This window comes from Carettochelys insculpta, chromosome 7 (genome assembly GCF_033958435.1).
Source record: "Carettochelys insculpta isolate YL-2023 chromosome 7, ASM3395843v1, whole genome shotgun sequence".
NCBI classification, from domain to species: Eukaryota; Metazoa; Chordata; order Testudines; family Carettochelyidae; genus Carettochelys; species Carettochelys insculpta.
Genome location: NC_134143.1, coordinates 24,133,838 through 24,147,577, shown reverse-complemented (window position 1 = coordinate 24,147,577; position 13,740 = coordinate 24,133,838). Strand labels below are relative to the sequence as shown.

General features: G+C 42.7%; 1 pseudogene; it reads left to right on the top strand.

Annotated features, from left to right (window-relative positions):
- The first annotated feature begins 10,539 nt into the window (after positions 1-10,539).
- On the top strand, positions 10,540-12,752 carry LOC142015780 (mitochondrial fission regulator 1 pseudogene; annotated as a pseudogene).
- Positions 12,753-13,740: the final 988 nt, after the last annotated feature.

Genomic DNA, 13,740 nt, shown 5'->3' with positions numbered 1-13,740 from the left:
TACTGTCCATACCCTTTTGACTAAGGAAAGAGTCGAGGTTCTGGAATGCTTTATTTTTTGGGCCTTGTCTATAAGGTGGCCTGAGTACTTTTCTTCTCAGCCACAAGGCTGAATGAAACTTACTGGACTTCTACTATGACAAAAGTTATTTAAAAAGGAAGGCTGTGTCTAGACTAGCCCTGAACTTCAAAGGGGGCATGGTAATCAGGGTGTCAGGAAATTACTAATGAAGTGCTGCAGTGCATATGTAGCCCTTCATTAGGCAACATCTCCCCCGTGGCAACTTCAAAGTATGAATCTTTGAAGTGCTGGCTTGCATGTAGCTGCGGGTTGGCCACAGGTACTTTGAAGTGCCTGCACTACTTTGAAGTCTCTTTACTCCATGTAGATATACCTTTGCTGGAAAAGCCCCCTCTGTTGCCAGCCCCTTATGCCTGGAAAAAAAAATCAGGATAAAGGGCTGGCGACCAGAGAGGGAGGGGACATTTACTGGCAGAGGCATGTCCACACAGCTCCTACAGCTGGCAGTGAGATCTCACGTGGCTATGCTAGTCAGCTGTACAGTTATACTAATGAGCAGCCCTTTGCAATTGCAAGACTGCTCATTGGCATGAAGCTGTTGTCAATCTCCCTCTGTGTAGACCAGCCTATGTGATTAGGAAATTCTGCAGAATCCTTCCCTATCAATACATGAGCATAGCCTCTCAGGGCTTTTATTTTAACACAGAAGGCACAGCATTATGGAAAGTGGGAGGGCTACTAAGGCTGCCTTCTTTTTCAATCTACATTCAGTTGCAGGTTTGTATGTCCTATTGAGTAGCCTTGGTGTTGGTGATGACCGTATGAAATTCCTAGCCTATGCAGCTCTCCAGTGACTTTGCCCTCTGAAACAGTGAATGGACATATCATAGAATCATAGAAGAGTAGGACTGGAAGGGACCTCGAGAGGCCATTGAGTCCAGCCCCCTGCCCTCATGGCAGGACCATGCACTTTCTAGACCATCCCTGAAAGCCATCTATCTAACCTCTTCTTAAATATCTCCAGTGATGGAGATTCTACCACCTCCCTTGGCAATTCAGTCCAGTGTTTGATCACCCTGACAGTTAGGATCTTTTTTTCCTAATGTCCAACCTGAACCTCCCCTGCTGTAATTTCAGTCCATTGCCTCTTGTTCTATCCTCAGACGCAAGGAAGAACAAGTTCCCTCCCTCTGCCTTATGACACCCTTTTAGATACCCGAAAACTGATATCATGTCCCCCCTCAATCTTCTCTTTTCCAAACTAAACAAGCCCAATTCTTTCAGCCTTTCTTCATAGGTCATGTTCTCTAGACCTTTGATCATTCTCGTTGCTCTCCTCTGGACCGTCTCCAATTTCTCCACATCCTTCCTGAACTGTGGTGCCCAGAACTGGACACAATACTCCAGCTGAGGCCTAACCAGCGCAGAGTAGAGCGGGAGAATGACTTCTCGTGTCTTGTTCACAACACACCTGTTAATGCATTCTAGAATCATGTTTGCTTTTTTTGCAACAGCATCACACTGTTGACTCATATTTAGTTTGTGGTCCACTATAACCCCTAGATCCCTTTCTGCTGTACTCATTTCTAGGCAGTCCTTTCCCATTCTGTATGTGTGACACTGATTGTTCCTTCCTAAGTGGAGCACTTTGCATTTGTCCTTATTAAACTTCATCCTGTTTACCTCAGCCCATTTCTCCAGTTTATCCAGATCCTTTTGAATTATGACCCTATCCTCCAAAGAAGTTGCAACCCCTCCCAGCTTGGTATCATCTGCAAACTTAATAAGTGTACTTTCTATGTCAATATCTAAATCGTTAATGAAGATATTGAACAGAACCGGTCCTAAAACAGACCCCTGTGGAACCCCACTAGTTATACTTTTCCAGCAGGATTGAAAACCATTAATAACTACTCTCTGGGTCCGGTTATCCAGCCAGTTGTTCACCCACCTTATAGTAGCCCCATCTAAGTTGTATTTGCATAGTTTATTGATAAGTATATTATGTGAGACCGTGTGAAATGCTTTACTGAAGTCTAGGTATACCACATCCACCGCTTCTCCCTTATCCACAAGACTCGTTATTCTACCAAAGAAAGCTATTAGATTGCTTTGACATGATCTGTTTGTAACAAAACCATGCTGGCTGTTCCCTAGCACCTTACCACCTTCCAGTTGCTTGCAGATGATTTCTTTAATGACCTGCTCCATTATCTTTCCTGGCACATAAGTTAAGCTGACTGGCCTGTAGTTTCCTGGGTTATTCTTGTTCCCCTTTTTATACATGGGTACTATATTTGCCCTTTTCCAGTCCTCTGGAATCTCTCCCATCTCCCACGATTTACCAAAAATGATTGCTAAAGGCTCAGATACCTCTACTATCAGCTCCTTGAGGATTCTAGGATGCATTTCATCAGGCCCTGGTGATTTGCAGACATCTAATTTCTCTAAGTAAATTTTAATTTGTTCTTTTCCTATTTCAACTTATAAACCTACCCCTTTTTCACTAGTATTCTCTGTCAGGCATTCCTTCAGATTTCTCAGTGAAGACCGAAACAAAGAAATCATTAAACATCTCTGCCATTTCCAGATTCCCTGTTACTGTTCCTCCCTCCTCACTGATCGATGGCCCTACCCTCTCCTTAGTCTTCCTCTTGTTACCAATGTATTTGTAAAAAGCCTTCTTGTTTCCCTTTATGCTTGTAGCTAGTTTGAGCTCATTTTGTGCCTTAGCCTTTCTAATCTCGCTCCTGCATGCTCGTGTTGTTTGCCTATATTCATCCTTTGTAATTTGTCCTAGTTTCCATTTCTTATATGATTCCTTTTTTTATTTTGAGATCATGCAAGATCTCCTGGTTAAGCCAAGGCAGTCTTTTGCCATGTTTTCCATCTTTCCTACACAGTGGGACAGCTTGCTTTTGGGCCCTTAATAATGTCCCTTTTGAAAAACTGCCAACTCTCCTCAGCTGTTTTTCCCCTCAGTTTAGCTTCCCATGGGACCTTACCTACCAGCTGTCTGAGTTTACCAAAATCTGCCTTCCTGAAATCCATTGTCTCTGTTGTACTGTTTTCCCTTCTACCCTTCCTTAGAATTGTGAACTCTGATTTCATGATCACTTTCACCCAAGCATCCTTCCACTTTCAAATTCTCAATAATTTCCTCCCTATTTGTTAAAATTAAATCTAGAACAGCTTCCCCTCTGGCAGCTTTTTCAACCTTTTGGAATAAAAAGTTGTCTGCAATGCAATCCAAGAATTTATTGGACAGTCTGTCCCCTGCTGTATTAGTTTCCCAACATATACCTGGATAGTTGAAGTCCCCCATCACCACCAAATTCTGGGCCCTGGATGATTTTGCTAGCTGTTTAAAGAAAGCCTCATCCACCTCTTCCACCTGGCTAGGGGGCCTGTAGTAGACTCCTGGTAGGACCTCATCCTTGTTTTTTACTCCTCTGAGTCTAACCCAGAGACTTTCAACCCGTCCATCTCCTACGTCCATCTCCACCTCTGTCCAAGTGTGTACATTTTTAATATACAAGGCAACACCTCCTCCCTTCTTTCCTTGTCTGTCCTTCCTAAGCAGGCTGTACCCTTCAATACCAACACTCCAATCATGAGTATTATCCCACCAAGTTTCTGTGATGCCAACGATATCATAGTTGTATTCGTTTATTAGTACTTCCAATTCTTCTTGTTTTATTTCCCATACTTCTTGCATTTGTATATAGGCATCTCAGACATTAATTTGGTCTTGCCTCCCAGTTTTGCCCTGGCCCTCTTTTTACTCTCTTAGTGTAGCCCATACTCCCTCCCATTTCAAATTCATCTCCCATGTATTCATGCTGTCCACTTACCTGCGGTCTTTGCTCCCCTGCCCCCGTCGAACCTAGTTTAAAGCCCTCCTCACTAGGTTAGCCAGCCTGTGTCCGAATATGGTCTTCCCCCTCATCGAAAGGTGAATGCCATCTCTGCCTCGCAGTCCTTCCCGGAAAAGGATCCCATGGTCAAGGAAACCAAAGCCTTCCTGGCGACACCATCTACGCAACCAAGCATTCACCTCTACGATACACCTGTCTCTGCCTGGGCCCCTACCTCTGACAGGCAGGATTGAAGAGAATGCCACTTGCACCCCAAGCCCCCGACCCGTGCCCCCAGAGCCCTGAAGTCACTCTTGACCTGCTCAGCGTCACACCTTGCAGTATCATTAGTGCCCACATGGATGAGAAGCATGGGATAGTAGTCAGAGGGCCGGATAATCCTCGACAATGCCTGCGTAACGTCTTGGATACGGGCCCCCAGCAGGCAGCAGACCTCCTGAGAGGAAATGTCAGGGCGACAGATGGGCGCCTCCGTCCCCCTCAGAAGAGAGTCTCCAACATGTACACATGTAATGATTTTCTACACGCCTGACTAGGCCAGGCCTACACTAGACATTAAAGTTGATTGTAAATATACAATTCTAGCTATGGCATCTGACGAAGCGGGTCTTTGCCCACAAAAGCTTATGCTCCAAAAAATCTGTTAGTCCATAAGGGGCCACAGGACATCTCATTGTTTTTGTAAATACAGACTAACATGGCTACCTCTCTGATACTTTGGGTGGCTGTCCTCACAAATGGAGGTCTATGGGAGAAACTCTTCCATCAACCTCCCTTACTCCTGGCAATATTGAGGAGTACGGGATTGACTGTCAACCCCAAATAGTTCAATTTCAGTCATCCCTAGTAGGCACGTGAAATCAAGCCCTGGAAGATTGACTCTGACCAAGTTGATCTTTAGCACAGTGAAGACGTAACCTGAGTGTTCTTGTGTCTTAAAATAAAATTAATTGGTATAAAACCCCATATCTTTTCACCCCTATCATCAGCAATGTGCTCTTTGCCATTCTCCTTATCTAGTACTTGTTGACAGTTGGAGTGTTTTTTGGGTCATTTCTGCAGAGAGGTGTTCAAACAGCACATTTACATACAACACTTCCTTGCTAGTCAAACTATGCTGGTGTTGGGAAGATAACAGCCATAAATTACATTCTTCTTCCTTAATTACAGGAAGTTGAAAGTGATGAGAGGTCAAAGTATTATGGAGAAGTGAGCACTTATCAGGAGCCTTCTGATGAACAGAAGGGAGGGCAATAGAGTGAAGAAACTAGAGAACAGGGCAATTTACACATCCTATAGATATGTATCAGAGCAATACTGTCAGCAATATTCTTCTCCAGGCACCAGAATTCTGTACTCTTAATTGAAAAGTGCCAGGGGTAGGGTGCTCACCTTGAAAGTCATTATCTACCCAGAATTGTTTTTCACTTGCTGCTCTGTGAACTTTTATTTGAATTGAAGTAAGAATTTGAGATTGGAGTAACATTTTCATAATGGCTGCAAAGTCTCTGCCCTTGGGTGGAGGTGGGGAATGTAGCTAATTAGTACTACATTCAGTGTTTCAGCTGTACCAATTTTATCATCTCTGAGTTTAATTTTAGTCTTGTATCTGTTGCTGATATTGTAACATGCGAGCTACGGTTGCACGACAGTGATCTCTCAGCCGAAGTCACTGTTGGGAAAGTTTTCCCAACTAAACTTCTGTTGACAGTGTATGGCCACAGACAAAAGTCAAATCATGAGAGCGCTCAGCTCTGTCAATGAAGCAGCCATGCTGCCTGGCTACTCTCTCGACAAAACAGGCACCTGGGAGCACAGCAGACAGGACTGCCCATTGTTGTGGATGCCTGTCGAGAAAAGGCCTCTCGAGAACAGCCACACAGCTTTTCTGTTCGCAGAATCTGTCAACAGTATTATGCCTCAAAACTTTGAGGTAGAACGCTGCTGGCAAAAGTGCTGTGTTTTGTCCAGATACTGTTGACAAAATGCATTTTATGTGTACATGCTCCACGAGTTTTGTAGACAAAACTAGGGTTTTGCTGGCAAAACTTGCTTGTGTAACTGTAGCTGCAAAGTTTAATAGTAGTTCGTACTAAAAGTGCCTGTAGTCTGGTGTTTTTCTTATGTGAGCTTCATCGGGGGCCTGTGGAGATCAGAAACTCCAATGTAATAGGTATTTTTAAGCATTCAGTGTGAGATACAGTCCCTGCTCTGAAGTGCATGCAATTTAAGTAGGTCAGACAGGCAAAAGGTGAGGAAAAAACCTCCTATTGTTCCCCTTCACAGATGGGGAACCAAGGCATAGAGAAATGAAGTGAATTATATAAGGTCACGCAGGGAGTCTGTGATGAACCAGGTATCAAATCCAGACTTTTTGGAGTTCCCATAGTGCTTTTGATCACAAAGACTACGTTTTCTTTTTATAGATCTAAAATGCCATATATTACTAGGTGTGTCCCATGAAAACTCACCTAATAAATTATTTTGTTAGTCTTTAAAGTGCTACTTTACTGCTTTTGTGTTTTGATAGATCTAAGCGTGCCTGTAATAACAGTATTACACACCATAATAAGTGTTTCCCTATTTTTCTTAATATCAATAAAAATAGGGAAACACACTTTCAAGTATATAATATGATGCAGTCATTACGCTTTTAAACCCTAAGCTTGGGAGCGGGGAGAGGAAGGCAATTTGCATTGTAAGAATGTGGAGTAACCTCTAAAAGAGCTTAGGACTAAGAATCTAGTAATTGTATCATGCACTTAACAGAAAAGAAGCTCTTTCCTATCGGCCACTGGAAAGGCAAAGCTAAACCACAGAAACGTGATGATTAACCTCAGAGTAATTCATACCAAACCACTGCAGGGATCAGGAGGATGAAGAGTGGAGGAGTGGGAAGGGCCAATGAGCTGTTACACTGTTAGGGACTCCTTTCCTTATCTACAGAGCTCACAATTTTACACTGAGCAGCTCAGCAGCTTGCAAAATTGAGGCCTCTGCTCCAGATTTTGCTTTGACTCTTACCCGTACCTTCTTTAAGCCTGCAATTCAGGAGAAGGTTAACCATATGTATCTGGAAACACCCATCCATATCACAGAAGAGTGTTGCTTTAATTCCTTCTGCAAACTATTTGCATAATGAGTTTATCCATTCTAAGCAGGAGGTGAGTGAGTACTGATTTTGCTAGGAAACTAAGTGACCCTATTGATCTGAAGAAGTGGGTCTGTCCCACAAAAGCTCATCACCTAATAAATTGTTTTGTTAGTCTTTAAAGTGCTACATGATTGCTGGTTTGTTTCTTTAAGTGATCCCTTGTGAGCGCTACACCTCCCTCAACACTGACCGACCTAGTGATGCTAATCTATAACCTAACTGTCCTGAATGGCTAAGTAATTAGTTAACTCAGCCTGAAAATATTTGCTTCCTAAGTAGTGCAACAGTATCCTAACTAATGCCAGGTTTTCTTGTCTCCCCTTCAGACTCACCAGGATAGAAACTTTTGTCACTCAATTACTTTTAGCAGTTTTATTCTTTATAGCTCTGCAGCATGAGTTTTGGACACAGAAAGAAAGAACTTTTCATGACACCCTATGGATCTGTCACAGTCAAAAATGGTGGGCAGTGACTGGGACTCTCATAGTGTCAGTAGTGGGGATCAGATTATGCACGTACGGGAAGATCCAGGATCTTAGCTATTTGTTGGGCACATTGTACTGATGACAATGCTACATGAGGTTGCAGTGCACTGTAAACAATTACTGAATAATGGTGCCATTGCTTCCGGAGATAGGGATGGAAGAGGGTGCAGGCAGTCGGTTCTACTGCTTCGCTCCCACCCTCTTTGGATAACTTTATCAATATTTAAACAACCAGCCCAAAAAATTGGGTTGTTTTCCCAAGCTCTTCTCTGTTTTGTTACTCTGTGGGGATGAGGGTACTCGTAAGTGTCCAGCAGACTTGCACAAAGGGTCACATCCTGACAATGTATATAAGGGAGTAAGGGATGTACTAGCCACTATTTTTTGCATGAGAGAGCTCTGCTCCAGCCTGTCCAGTTCTCAGTTGGTCAGCTCGAGTGGAAGGCATTGTGCAGCTACTGAAGAAGAAGGACTTCAGGCCATCCATCATTAAAGAACAAACAGGTCCATCTACCCAATAAAAGATGAAATAATAAAGCTTTGATCCAAAGTCCATAGAATTCAGTAGCAACATTCCCCTTTGGATCACACTCTTAAGCTGTGTCAGCACATCAGGGAATGAAACCAAGCCCTGAATGTTCACTTCACATGTCTGAATCCAACAGATTTAGCTCAGCCAGAGAGAACCATCTCCTCATCCCGCCGCCTTATTTATCCCCAGCAGTCTCTAGAAAGAGCACTTTTTAAAACCTTTTGGTGTACTGTTGCTTCTTTAGGGGAATGAGTGAAACTGCCTGTGGGACCCACAGTGTGAAAAAGCATGGCACATGCTCACTAAAATGTCACCATGCTTATGTTGAGAAGGTTGACTGCATCAGAGCTAAAAGGCAAAGCTCCAATCAAGAGGTTCAGATATTCAGTTTTGCACAGATAACGCTAAACAGTCTCATGCTCCCATAAATCTTGTTATTGCAGCCACTTCTGGAATTAGCTGACTTTGTAAAAGGAAACAAAAGAATCACAGGCTGCAGAACCGGTACTCTGATATGGAGATTACATAATTTGTCAGCATTCTCTGCATTCCTTTCAGGACCATGGATCCTTGTTTTATGTGCTCTGGAGCCTACAATGCCATTTTCTATTCAGATTGTACATGCCCTTCAACTATGTCTGTACCAAAGTCAGCACATTAAAGAGATGTATTTAAGTACAAAATTCTGACCTCGTGCTGAGATATTTAATTTATGGGTGATGCTAAACTAGGGGCAGAGGTTTATATGCTGGAGGGTAAGAATAGGGTCCAGGGGAACTGAGGACAAGTTGGAGGATTGGGCTAAAAGAAATCTGGTGGTCAGTAAGGACAAGTGCAGTGTCCGGCACATGTGGAAAAGGAATCCTAAGTACTGCTACAGGCTAAGCAGCAGTTTTGCAGAAAAGGACCTGGGAATTACAGTGGATGAGAAGCTGGACGTGAGTGAGCCAGCAGTGTGCCCCTGTAGCAAAGCAGGCTAATGGCATACTGGGGTGTGCTTGTGGGAGATTTGCCAGCTGATGTAGGGAAGCAAATATTCCTCTTTACTTGTCACTGGTGAGGCAACATCTGGAGTATTGTGTCCAGTTCTAGGCCTCCATACAGGAAGGATGTGGACGCACTGGAGAGAGTCCAGTGGAGAGCGAGAGAAATGATGAGGGGACTGGAGCACATGACTTTTATGAGGAGAGGTTGAGGGATTTGCACTTTTATTTAGTGGACAGAACAGAAGAGTGAGGGGGATTTGATAGAAGCCTTCAACTTTCTGACGGGAGAGTTCCAAAGAAGATGGAGAGAGGCTGTTCAGTGATGACAGATGAAGATCAAGGAGTAAGGGTCTCGGGTTGCAGTGGGAGAGCTCTGGGGTAGATATTAGTAAAAACCATTTCACTAGTTTAGTGGTGGAGTTCTGGAATGGATTACCTATGGAGATGGTAGAATCTCTTTCCCTAGAGGTCTTTAAGTCTTGGCTTGACAAAGCCCTGGATGGGATGGCTTAGCTGGGATTGGTCCTGCTTTCTGCAGGAGATTGGACTTGATGACCTCCTGAGGTTTCTTCCAACCCTATGATTCTATAATTAACCAACATCCCATTTTCTTGCTTCCTGTGAAAATTAATAACTCACAGCTATTTACACAACCACCCACCAATTATTTTCTATGTATCATTTGTATAACAGTAGTACCTAAAATCCCCTACTGGGATTGGGGCTCCATTTTGGTAGGCACTGTACAGACACTTTGTGACAACCAGTCCATGCCATGAAGAAAATACAGCCTATAGGGCCAAAAGACCTGTTACATTCATGATACACATAGGTTACTGAAACACAAAGAGATTGTCACTTGCTAAAGACCAGACATGAAGTATAGCAAGGAATTGAATTTGAATCTACTGCAACAGTGGCTTAAGCACAAAATCATCCTGCCATACATAATGTACAGTTACTGCACTGCTAGCATCTGACTCATTGTAGTGTGTTTCATAGTGGAATATCCACACTATGAAATCCATTTCTTTCTGTAATTAAAACATTTCAAGACATTTTAATTGATGTCTATGGGGGATGCTTATATAGACAAGCCTGAATGAAATCCCACCACTTTACCTAATTTTGGAAGTTAAAAGAAAAAATTGGCATTAGCTGGGTTAATCTGCCAGAGGAAGAAAGTACAAGAGCAACACTGAGCCATTTGCACGCAGTAGCATATAGTTTCCACTTTAAACAAGGTGATTCCAGTCACCACCCGCTTTAAAGCAATAACAGAAAAGAGACCAAATAATCCATTTTAAAATACTTTGCAGGCACATTCGAGTTATCAGTTTTGTTTTATTTTACTTAATTTCATTGAATAGCTAAAATTCTCAGTTGTAGGAAATCATAAAGCAGCTCAAAGGCCTTTATTATGGTAATAGAATTCTGACTGGTATTACTTTCAAGTGATATAGTTTACTGCAGGGCAGGCAGCATGAGAGAAGAGGCAGCAGGTAAGTGGTGCAGTGAAATTTAGCTATTCTCACCCCCCAGGATGAGGAGCAAACAGGTGACCAGTGGAGGAAGTGCAGAGAGTGCACTAAGCACCTGCCCCTGCCTGCCTGCCTCCTGCCCTGCTCCACTCATGCCCCTCCTCTTCTGCCCTTGCTCTGCCTATGTCCCACCCCTTCCTGCTGAAGGAACGTGCCGCTTCTGTTGAATGCAAGGGCAGTCTCCCCCTTCCCCTGGAGTGGCTTAGCCTAGGAGTAGTACTTTTGGGCTGTGCCACCACAGGAGAGGGGTGGGACTGCCCCCATACTCATCAGAAGTGGTGCAGCACCCACAGTGAGTGGGGGGCGTAGGGGAAGGGCAATGTAGGTGTGCATATGCCCCCATGGGTACTGCTCATGCGTCATCTGTGGGAACAAATATTGTCTTAGTTTGCACATTTTAACTGTTCATTCCTGGTTATGTGGCTTATGCACTTGAACTCACCCTATCTGAGGACTCATGATAAGCAGGTATTTCATGGGTGCATTCATTTCTGAATGTGAGTTGATCCTATGATTGAAACTAAGGACACCATGCTTGTGTTGCCAAGCAAAATAATGGTTTCTGCCTGTTTTTCTGTGCAGTGATTGAAGAGCAGATACAAACTTGGCCTGGTTTGTCATCTTTTTGAGGTTTTCTGTGCCCACAGGATTAACAACTGGTTACTGTAATTGCAAATACGAACCTTGCTTTGTAAACTAAGCTATTTTCCCTAATATCATTCCTTGAATCAATAAAAATACAGCAAAGCCAACACAGCTCTTGATTCAGCAAAGAATTTAAGAATGTGTTCAACTGTCAGCATGTTTTGAAAACTGCCCTCATTCAGCAAAATATTTAAGCTATTTGTATTTTGTGGAATTGTAGCCTTGTTGTGTCTAATAAGACTACAAGCCTCACTAGGGATGCAGTGATGTTATATGTGTTGTATACCACAGTTGCCTAAACTTTCACAATGGAGCTGGAGTTCTTATTTTTCAGATGGGACGTCTGCTGATTATACAACAAATTGCTTGTCTCACTATGTGATGGGTTGAATCCCAGAAGTCCCCTTGGAGTTGTCTCCTGGTGTGCTGATCGTGCTACTTACTTGCTTTCTTGCTTTCCTGGGTTTCATAACACCCTCTCCTGCTGTACCAGATCCTCTGGTCACACTCAGACAAGGCACAGGTTTGGGGTTACTGCCACCTTAAAGAGCAACATAAACATTGAACCAGTTCCGGTCTTGGAGGGCTCAACTATGAGAGCTCAGCATGCAGGAAACCAGCTCACAAAAGGGACCAGAACTCCAAATAAATGTGTCTTACACTATGTAAAAGTTTTACATGGAGAATGTTTATAAGGATTTCTACCTCTTCAATCACTGAAAAAGAGAAATGCACAATGGTTGCTCTTGCACCAGGTAACAATTGTTTACAATAGGCTCAATAATAAATAAAACCAGCTCCCCTGCTTCCACATGAACCATATTGCTCTGGAAGACCAACCAAGTAGACAAGCATTCTTACCAAATCTGTTAGAAGGAAAGCCAGACACTAAGGTCGTGATGACCATGAATAATGAAGCTCTGCAGAACAGTAGTGGTCTAGAAATGATCCTGCCACTTTAAGGTCACAAATGGCCAAAATTATAACCTGGCAAAAACAGCAGAATCTACGAGCAGCTGGATTAAATCCTACTGTATCAGCTCCTGCATGAATGCCGTCACCACCTCTTCCACCTTCTGGGATACATTGGTGTATGTCTGCTATTGATCTCAGTTAAGAGCAGAAAGGCAAGAACATAAACACAGGACAGACTTTGATAGCTAATGGCCCAAAGAAGCCTGAAATATCAAACATGGTAGAGATCCTCAAAGACATGAAAAATATCAAACTACACTCAGTGAAAAGACCTGCTGAATGCGCAAAATGCAAATCACCTGACCCAACTGTTCCTGCAGCAGGAATAGCTGAAGTGCTCAAACAGAAATTTGCATATTGTTACAAAAGCAATAACCCAAGTGAAATTGAAAAACAGATCCAAAAGTCTGGATCAAAGGCAAAGTCTGAAATGGTAACAGTACTTCTAGCTTCCTTTGTCTTTCTTTCTACCAGCACTTTTAGCTGTTATAGGCACTTAATATTGGATAATAAATGGCAGCCTTCAAATCTATGAAAGTGTATCCTTGCTTTCCTGGAAGTTCGCTAAGTTATTAATAAGATGTCAGTCAGCCTAATAATGTGAACCCATGCCAGCGTAAGTAAGATTCTAAGTGACAAAAATATTGATACTGTCTATTTTGGTGAAAAATAAGCCTTTGGGTGTGGATCAATGTGATTTCAGATTAATATTTGTCAATATGTTTAATTTAGATATTTGTAAAGATATATTAGACATAACTGATATATCTGCCTAGGGACTCTAGCTCTCACACTTTCAGAGGAACGGAGTTCATGATAATACAACTGGTATTTTCAAACTCCAACTGCTATGATTTCAAGGTTTCACATGAAAGCTTTTGTAAGTTGTGCAGTGGCAGCAGCACAGAGGTTAAATGGATACCTTTCTGTTTGTGCATAGCAGTTATCCAGGATTAGTTTCTCAGTGGATCACTAACAGCTCATAAATCAGAGGGTTGTCTTACTGTAATTTCTTCCCTTCTGTATAATCTTTCCAAGCATGCAAGTGACCTCATCTCACCAGCAACCATGATATTTTCACTGTAACTACCAAAAAATCCTTTTCTATTCTTTTCATTTTGAGGTGCAAAAGATGGACCGGCATTAAACAACTGCCAAATTATCTGAGATACAGAGAGGATAGTTCACTGCTAATAAACTGATGAAGTAGTCACTCTCCTGTCTGTTTTGGTGCATGCATGTTGTTCCTTTTTCCTTGAAGGTACCTAATTTCATTTTTGGCAGACATAGCAGAGGCATTTTGGCTTAATGTACTCTGTGTGTGTGTGTGTGTGTGTGTGTGTGTGTGTGTGTGTGAGAGAGAGAGAGAGAGAGAGAGAGAGAGAGAGAGTGTGTGTGTGAGGGGCGGGGGTGGTAAGGAATGAGGCAACGGAAAGGTGGATAATTTATTTAGTGAATGACAAGAATGCATCTGTAATGCACTACATGTAGTAGGGCAGTAGGAATTACGCATAATATAAATA